Raw genomic sequence first — 10231 nt, forward strand, 5'->3', positions numbered from 1 at the left:
AGCAACTCTATGCCAATAAAATGGACAACCTGGAAGAAATGGACAAATTCTTAGAATTTGTATAACCTTCCAAGACTGAACCAGGAAGAAATAGAAAATATGAACAGACCAATCACAAGTAATGAAATTGAAACTGTGATTAAAAATCTTCCAACAAACAAAAGTCCAGGACCAGATGGCTTCACAGGTGAATTCAATCAAACATTTAGAGAAGAGCTAACACCCGTCCTTCTCAAACTCTTCCAAAAAATTGCAGAGAAAGGAACACTCCCAAACTCATTCTATGAGGCCACCATCACCCTGATACCAAAACCAGACAAAGATACTACGAAAAAAGAAAATTACAGACCAATATCACTGATGAATATAGATGCGAAAATCCTCAACAAAATACTAGCAAACAGAATCCAACAACACATTAAAAGGATCATAGACCATGATCAAGTGGGATTTATCCCAGGGATGCAAGGATTCTTCAATATATGCAAATCAATGTGATACACCATATTAACAAATTGAAGAATAAAAACCATATGATCATCTCAATAGATGCAGAAAAAGCTTTTGACAAAATTCAATACCCATTTATGATAAAAACTCTCCAGCAAGTGGGCATAGAGGGAAGCTACCTCAACATAATAAAGGCCATATATGACAAACCCACAGCAAACACCATCCTCAATGGAGAAAAACTGAAAGCATTTCCTCTAAGATCAGGAACGAGACAAGGATGTCCACTCTCACCACTATTATTCAACATAGTTTTGGAAGTCCTAGCCACAGCAATCAGAGAAGAAAAAGAAATAAAAGGAATACAAATTGGAAAAGAAAAAGTAAAACTGTCACTGTTTGCAGATAACATGATACTATACATAGAGAATCCTAAAGATGCCACCAGAAAACTACTAGAGCAAATCAATGAATTTGGTAAAGTTGCAGAATACAAAATTAATGCACAGAAATCTCTTGCATTCCTATACACTAATGATGAAAAATCTGAAAGAGAAATTAAGGAAACACTCCCATTTACCATTGCAACAAAAAGAATAAAATACCTAAGAATAAACCTACCTAAGGAGACAAAAGACCTGTATGCAGAAAACTATAAGACACTGATGAAAGAAATTAAAGATGATACCAACAGATGGAGAGATATACCATGTTCTTGGATTGGAAGAATCAATATTTTGAAAATGACTATACTACCCAAAGCAATCTACAGATTCAATGCAACCCCTATCAAATTACCAATGGCATTTTTTATGGAACTAGACCAAAAAATCTTAAAATTTCTATGGAGACGCAAAAGACCCCGAATAGCCAAAGCAGTCCTGAGGGAAAAAAACGGAGCTGGAGGAATCAGACTCCCTGACTTCAGACTATACTACAAAGCTACAGTAATCAAGACAATATGGTACTGGCACAAAAACAGAAACAGATCAATGGAACAAGATAGAAAGCTCAGAGATAAACCCATGCACCTATGGTCAACTAATCGATAACAAAGGAGGCAAGGATATACAATGGAGAAAAGACAGTCTCTTCAATAAGTGGTGCTGGGAAAACTGGACAACTACATGTAAAAGAATGAAATTAGAATACTCCCTAACACCATACACAAAAATAAACTCAAAATGGATTAGAGACCTAAATGTAAGACCGGACACTATAAAACTCTTAGAGGAAAACATAGGAAGAACACTCTTTGACATAAATCACAGCAAGATCTTTTTTGATCCACCCCTAGAGTAATGGAAATAAAAACAAAAATAAACAAATGGGACCTAATGAAACTTCAAAGCTTTTGCACAGCAAAGGAAACCATAAACAAGACGAAAAGACAACCCTCAGAATGGGAGAAAATATTTGCAAACAAATCAGCGGACAATGGATTAATCTCCAAAATATATAAACAGCTCATGCAGCTCAATATTAAAAAAACAAACAGCCCAATCCAAAAATGGGTAGAAGATCTAAATAGACATTTCTCCAAAGAAGACATACAGATGGCCAAGAAGCACATGAAAAGCTGCTCAACATCACTAATTATTAGAGAAATGCAAATCAAAACTACAATGAGGTATCACCTCACACCAGTTAGAATGGGCATCATCAGAAAATCTACAAACAACAAATGCTGGAGAGGGTGTGGAGAAAAGGGTACCCTCTTGCACTGTTGGTGGGAATGTAAATTGATACAGCCACTATGGAGAACAGTATGGAGTTTCCTTAAAAAACTAAAAATAGAATTTCCATATGACCCACTAATCCCACTACTGGGCATATACCCAGAGAAAACCATAATTCAAAGAGACACATGCACCCCAATGTTCATTGCAGCACTATTTACAATAGCCAGGTCATGGAAGCAACCTACATGCCCAGTGACAGATGAATGGATAAAAGAAGTTGTGGTACATATATACAATGGAATATTACTCAGCCATAAAAAGGAACGAAATTGGGTCACTTCTAGAGACGTGGATGGATCTTGAGACTGTCATACAGAGTGAAGTAAGTCAGAAAGAGAAAAACAAATATCATATATTAACGCATATATGTGGAACCGAGAAAAATGGTACAGATGAACCGGTTTGCAGGGCAGAAATAGAGGCACAGATGTAGAGAACAAACGTATGGACACCAAGGGGGGAAAGCTGCGGGGGGTGGGGGTGGTGGTGTGATGAATTGGGAGATTGGGATTGATATGTATACACTGATGTGTATAAAATGGATGACTAATAAGAACCTGCTATATAAAAAAAACAAACAAAAAAGATGGTATTATATGCATTTTCTTTCATTCTTTCAGATGAAACCTACATATTTACTAGAAGGATGATTTATTTATTTGACTAAATTTATTTATATTCTCTTTCCATTCTTTTAACCTTACAGACTATAGTCAAATTAAGTCTTGATTTTTTCTTGTTGTTGCCCTTGGGTGGGTATTTATTGTTGTTCTACATTGTTTTTTTGTTTGTTTGTTTTAATATTCATTATCAGCTATGGGCTCACTGACAAAAAATTTGGAGAAAATTTTCAAAATATAGAAAAAATTCACTAATCCACACTACTATAAAACAAGACTTTAAATTCCCAGTAAAAGTTCACATATACAATAAAAAATAAATAAAATAAAATAAAATAAAATAAATTTAGGGATTTTTAAGTTGTCAGACTTACTTGTTTGCTGGTGTGTTCAGTTTTCATCTTAGTTGTTTTTACGTTATGACTGCGGACTGAGGCTAAAAATAATCTGTCAAAATATCTAAACCTTGAGGAAGTCATCACTGAATTACAGCTGTGCTCAATAATCACATTAGACCAACAGCAGCACAAGGGATTACCACGAGAGACAGCTGAAAACCGGGAGAGATTTAGGTCAAGGAGGACAAATAGGACCAGCGAGGTGAGAGAGTGCAAAATTTTTTCTCAGTGCCTAAGTAGAGAACTGAATGTTTGCTTTTATTATCTAAGTCATATACATTCATACTCAAACCTATTTAGAAACAGAAAAGCTATTGAAGCCAAAAGCTTTGGATGTTTTTAAAACATCCGAGGGTTTAATTAAATTGATCCTGTTGTCTCCAAAACAATAAATTGTTTAAATCCAATCATTTAAAAATAAGAATTATACCTGGTCAGGGTCTGAGAATATAGTACTGTGTCAGTTTTTCATATCAAAGAAAACTGGTGAAGGGCTATTTGAAAACAGCCACTTTTCTTTCATCCAACTTCCTCTACAATTCCCTGTGTGTGTGTGTGTCCTTTTGATGGGCTACAATATCAAGGTCAGAACATCAAGAATGAAGCAGATAACATAAAGAACGTGCAGTGGAGCCTCAAAAGAAGATGATTGTTCAACATTTGCAATTGACTAAAAGGGAAAAAATACTGAAATACATTAATTATTTTAGATCTATCCAAGTGTTCAAGCCACTAAGTAGATTCAAGGCTTTGTTGTTGTTTCTGAAACAGAGGCATCTCACAAAAAACATTAAGATATTTTTGCAGTCTCATAACAGGTTGTCACTCTGCAACTAATGTGGAAATATGGCATTGCAAGGTTTATGAAATATCTATTTCTTACTGATTCTACGTTTTCTAGTTGAATTTTACATTTTCAATCCAGGAATCAATAATTTATGGAATTAATTTTTCATCGTAACTTTCTCACAGCTGGTGAATTAGGAACGTTCTGACACTAAACAGAAATGTAAATTGAACATATTTCTTTGTAGGCATTCTAGGGAGTAGTGAATCAGGGAGTTGGGCTGTTATAGAGTTGCCAAATAGGTTTGTGTATTCAGTTTCAATATATTTGGGTCTGAATCTTGTAGACACCCTTAAAAGCACAACTTAGACAGCTTTATCTGTTCCATAAATGAATGGATTGTGGTAATACATAAGCCTCCTGAATAAAAACTCATTATCAGGATTAACTGTTGGACTTTTATTTCTAGCAAATATCTCTCAGACAAATTAGTTAGCCCTAACCCAGAAGACCAAAGTTTGAAATAAATTAGTTCAAGCCTAAAAGTAATAAGGGTAAGAATTTTAATAAAAATAGAGGCCTCCATTGGTACTATTCATCTCATGGCTACTAACATTCAATGAAGTCTGATATGTTACCATTGAGATATAAGCCCGAAGGAACTTTATAAGTGAGAGTGAATGATACTTCAGTATTTGACTACATTTGTTAGTGCTTAATAGCTACCAGACATTGTTCTAGGTGAAAGAGATTCATCAGCGAACAAAAGAGACAAAAATTCCTGCTCTTGTGGAGTTTACATCCCAGTGAGAGGAGAACAGCTATAAACAATAAACATAATAAGCACACACATTATATAGTACGTTAGAAGGTGACAAATGCTATTAAAAAAACATAGAGCAGGCTAAGAGAGATCAAGAGTGGTTCCAATTTTAAATGAGGAAGTCAGTGTGTGTGGGCTTTACTGGAAAGATGACAGCTAAGATTTGAAGAGGAGAGAGAGTGAGTTATGAATATTTCTCAGGGGAGAGCACTTTAGACAGAAAAGCTGATGCAAAAGCCTTGAGGCAGGAGCATGCCTAGCAGGTATGAGAAGCAGGAAGGGGGCCAATGTGGCTGGAACAGTAGAAGCAGGTGAGAGAGAGTAGTAGAAAAGGTTGGCTAGGTAATAGGGAAACTGGATCACATAGGGCCTTGTAGGTCATCATAAGGATGCCATTAGAGGGTTTTAAGCAGAGAGAAGACAAAATCCATCTTCTATTTTAAGAGGATTACCCTGGTTGCTATGTTGAAAAATACTTTAGGGAGCAAGGCATACATAAACAAGGAGACCTGTTAAGAGGCTAATGCAATAATCCAGGTGAGAGTTGATAGTGGTTAAGACAAGGGAGGTGGTCTGGCTCCGGATATATTTTGAAGGTACAGGCAACAAGATTTCCTGATGGGTGAGATGGGGTAAACGAGAGGCAAGGTATTTAAATCTAACAATAGGAAAAATGTGAGTTATTAACAGAGATGGGGAAGACTATGGGTGGTACAGCTTTGCAGGGTGGAAATTAAAAGTTGTCTTGCCATGTGAAATTTGAGATGTCTGTTAGTGGAAATATTAAATAGGCAGTTGTATATACCAATCTGGAGTTCAGGAGAAAAGTTAAGTCTGGAGATAGAAATTTGGGATTTGTCAGCATACAGACTACATCTAAAGCCATGAGTTCATGAGATCACCACAGGAGTGAATACAGTTGACCCTTAAACAATGCAGGGGTTAGGGGCACAATCAAAAATCTGTGTATAGGGAGACTCAAGAGGGAGGAGATAATGCGATATATGTATATGTGTAGCCGATTCACTTTGTTATAAAGCAGAAACTAACACACCATTGTTAAGCAATTATACTCCAATAAAGATATTTTTTAAAAAGTATATATAAAATATAGTAAAGAAAAAAAAAAGTCTGTGCATAACTTTTGACTCCCCCAAAACTTAACTACTAATAGCCTACTGTTGACAGGAAGCCTTACCAATAACATGAACAATCGATTAACATATATTTTATATATGTATAATATATTGTATTCTTACAATAAAGTAAGCTAGAGAAAATATTATTTAGAAAATCAGGAGAAAACACATTTACAGTACTGTACAGTATTTATTGATACAGTAAGTTTCCATCATCTGTTTACAAGATGAGTCATCTGTCAGTACCTACATCAATATTGTCTTACATGATACAAAACACTGTGGATGTTATATGTATTACTAACACTAGACATCAAAACTGAAAAGATAATGTGAAAATAAATTAATTTTTATTTACAGGTATAACAATTCATGCATTGGTAAAGAAGCAGCAATATGATCGTTCTATGGTAGCCTAATGTTTTTGATACAATTGCTTCATGGTAACCTAGCCTATACACTAATGAATGAATCATTAAAAAATTTTTATGGCATACATTACTGCAGTCATATTCATAATACAACACTGGAAACATTGTTACTTAAAAAGACACACTTACCTGTGATAATAGGCTGATATGCAGTTTCTCCAACTATGAGAAAGAGGCATACTGTATGGTAATGTAACTCTTTGAAAGCAAAGTTATAGAACAGTAAGAAAACTAACACTATTAATTTTACATTAAATATCACTCATGTCTATGTAAAGATAGACTAATATTTACATATATTTTATGCATTCATGACATGCCTAATTTTTTCTTAATTTTTTCAATATTTCTAGGCTAACGGTTTGTGAGTTTCTTCAAATTGTCACAAATCTCTAAAAAGATTTCCAATATATTTATTGAAAAAAGTTCATGTATAAATGGACCCATGCAGTTCAAGGGTCAACTGTATAGCCAGAGAAGAAAAGAGGTCCAAGGATTGCACTTGGGGTGCTTCCAAGAGGTTGGGTACTGAGGGAAAAACAATAACGGATGTTGCAAAGTAGCCTGTGAGGTTAGAGGAAAACCATGAGAGCATGGTGTGGGAAAGCCAAAGGAGAACGTGTTTCCGAGAGGAGGAAGTGATCAACTGCAACAAATGATTCTGATTGACCAAGTAAAATTAGTATTGAAAACTGCTGAATTTAGCAAGGACCTTTACGAGAGCAATTTCTGCGGCATGGTGGAAATTTTAAAAAGCCTAATTGGCTTTTAAGAAAAAGCTGTAGAGGTAGGGATGTAGCCTAGACAACTTAGGTTTGAACCCCAGCCCTTTTCTCACTAGCTATATCATCATGCCCAATAACTTAATCTCTATGAGCTCCAGTTTTCCCATTTTTAAAATGAGAATAACATAAATTTTATAGCATCTGTGGAGAATATTAATAGAATCATGTATGTAAAGCAGCTGGTATAGTACCTGGTACAGAGTAGGTTCTCAATAAGATTAGTTTTCCTTTCCCTCCCTATTCTGGTGAGCTGCCCAGAACTTCAGTACCCTCCCCAGAATGGACCCTTCTTTGCACTTGCCAGGTTCCCTACCACAACTGGAGTCTCTGCTCTCAATCCAGCCAAGTCTCCTTGTAGTATCACAGTTGGAGAGGGAACTGCTGTCCTGCACTCAGCCCACTGAGACCCTCCGCTGCTTAATCTTGGATGTTTCCCCTACCCCTTTGCTATTAGCCTGCTCTGAAACGTGAGGACCTTCCAAGGAGAGTCCTCCGGCCCACACCAGCTGCTGACTCAATTCTTTGAGCTCTCAGACCCAGAAGGTGTGGCTCCAGCCAGGCCCTGACTCTTGTAGTAAGTCTTGCCGTGCCTTAACAAACTGTCCAGAGGCAGCAAAAGAGTGCACCGAATTTTAATATCAGTTATAGGAAGCTCCACACTTACAAAAGGGCTGCCTCGGAATAATTAATCCACATTACAAGTGTGCACCAAAGGACTTTTTCCTGAAGCACTCTCCCCCATATTTTATAAAGTAAGACACAAATAGTTTTGTATTCTAGCCATTAGGCTCTAGGCAAATGGTGGTTTTTTTATTTTTGAATTTTTACAATTGTGAGCACCATTGCCTAATAACTTGCTGAGCTTCAGTTAGGTCTGAAAAAAATGGGAGTCCCAAGAGGAAATACAAAGGCCTCTATAAGTTACATTTACGGCCATTAATGAAAATGTATTTTTTCCATAATTTGGATAAACCAGAGGTCACCTTGATTTTATGTTCACAGTGGTACTACAAGAATTGAGCCTAAATGTAAGAAAATTGTGAAAAATAAACTGCAGGCAACTCAATCTAACATGAAAAATCCCTCGGCTTTTTCTTAATCCCTTACCGGTTGGAGCAAATTTTACGCTCTAAAGAGCGGGGCACGCCGGGTTGTGGTTCGCGCGCGGGGTCTGCGGCTGCGCAGAAGCCCTGCGAGCAGAGGGGGCGGAGGCGGCAGAGCGCAGAGAACACGCCTGGGTCTCCTGCTCCGCCCGCGGAGCTTCTCGTGGAAGGCTCTGGACGTGTGGGAGCAGCGGAGCTGTCCTCGATCAGGTGTGTTTGCAGGCTTGGGGATGAGGCTGCCGCGAACGTGGTTCTTCGCGTTTTTCTTTCTTGGTTCTTTTCCAGTGTGGTTTTTCCTCACACGAGCCGAGATCAGATCTTTACCTCAGGGCTTTGGCGGTTGAGAAAGGACCCTCCCCAGCCTTTTCTTCCTTTGGGAATCGTGTGGAAAGGGGTTTTCTTGGGTTTTTCATGTAGGACTGTAGAACTGCCTCCTTTTCCGAAGCTCTGTCTTCCACCCCCCGCCCGGATTTATATTTGACTTTGGGCGGTGTTCGTAACCTCTTCCCTCCTCCCACTCCCGAGAGCGGGAGAAAGTCCTAAAAAGAATAAAAGGGGCCGTGAAAACCACTGTAGGCCAGACTCTCACTTGACGACGGAGGAGACTGAGCGGGTTAGCGATGTACAGGAGGTTATTGTGCAATGTTAAATTTATTTAAATTTGAAAACTTGGGAAAGACAAAACCGTAATGACAGAAGCCCAGAATATTAGGGCCTTGGACCTGGTAAAGGCGTTAAGAAGCCATTGGGTCCAATCTGATTTTCAGATGAGGGAACGGGCCACCTGGAGGTGTGGTGAGTGGCTCACAATCAACGATGAGCGGGGCTTGGTTGCTAGTCTAGGAGCGTTTCCCCAGAGAGACTGAGGGAACCTTGCTGCCTCAGCCCTGTTTATCTGACGTGTTCTCAGTCGTTAATCGTACGCTTCTAGGGGTCTGCGACCCCAATTCCTTTCTCACTTATTAGTGCATAAAATTAGTTAACCTTATAAGTTTAGTTAAATTAGTTAAAATTGGTTATTAAACCTGTATAGAGGGTTGTGAGGATTTAATGACTATACAGATATCCCTCGGAGATATTGCAGGGTTTGGTTCCAGGCCTTAGCAATAAAGCGAGTCACGTGAAGTTTTTTTGTTTCCTGGTGCATATTAAAGTTATTTCATACTATACTGTAGTCTATTAAATGTGCAATAGCATTTTGTATCTAAAAAGATAATGTATGTACTTTAATTTTAAAGTAGTTTTTCAAAAGCTAATCATAGTCTGGGCTTCCCTGGTGGCGCAGTGGTTAAGAATCCGCCTGCCAATGCAGGGGACACGGGTTCGAGCCCTGGTCCGGGAAAATTCCCACATGCCGCGGAGCAACTAAGCCTGTGTGCCACAACTACTGAGCCTGCTCTCTAGATCCCGCAAGCCGCAACTACTGAGCCCGCATGCCACAACTACTGAAGCCCATGAGCCTAGAGCCCATGCTCCGCAACAAGATAAGCCACCGCAATGAGAAGACCATGCACCACAACGAAGAGTAGTCCCCACTCACCGCAGCTAGAGAAAGCCCGTGCGCAGTAACGAAGACCCAAGGCAGCCAAAAATAAATAAATAAAATAAATTTATTTGAAAAAAAAAAAGCTAATCATAGTCTGACAAGGCAGGGTTGCCACAAACCTTCAATTTGTCAAAAAAAATCAAAACAAACAAAAACCACAGTATCTGCGAATCACAATAAAGGGAAGCAAAATAAAACAAGGTTTGCTTGTATGTTTTGTGGATGTATTATCAGGTGGATTGTCATTAGCTAGACAGTAAATTAAGTTGTATGGGAGGAAATAAAAATTTCAGTCCTTCCCCCAGATAGCCACTTACTCATTCAGAAACAAAGTTTGAGTATCTACTTTGTGCCAGGTGTTGGAGGTACAGTATTGGATAAAACAGGTGTCTCTGCTCTCTTAGAGC

This window comes from Eschrichtius robustus, chromosome 3 (assembly GCF_028021215.1).
Source record: "Eschrichtius robustus isolate mEscRob2 chromosome 3, mEscRob2.pri, whole genome shotgun sequence".
NCBI lineage: Eukaryota > Metazoa > Chordata > Mammalia > Artiodactyla > Eschrichtiidae > Eschrichtius > Eschrichtius robustus.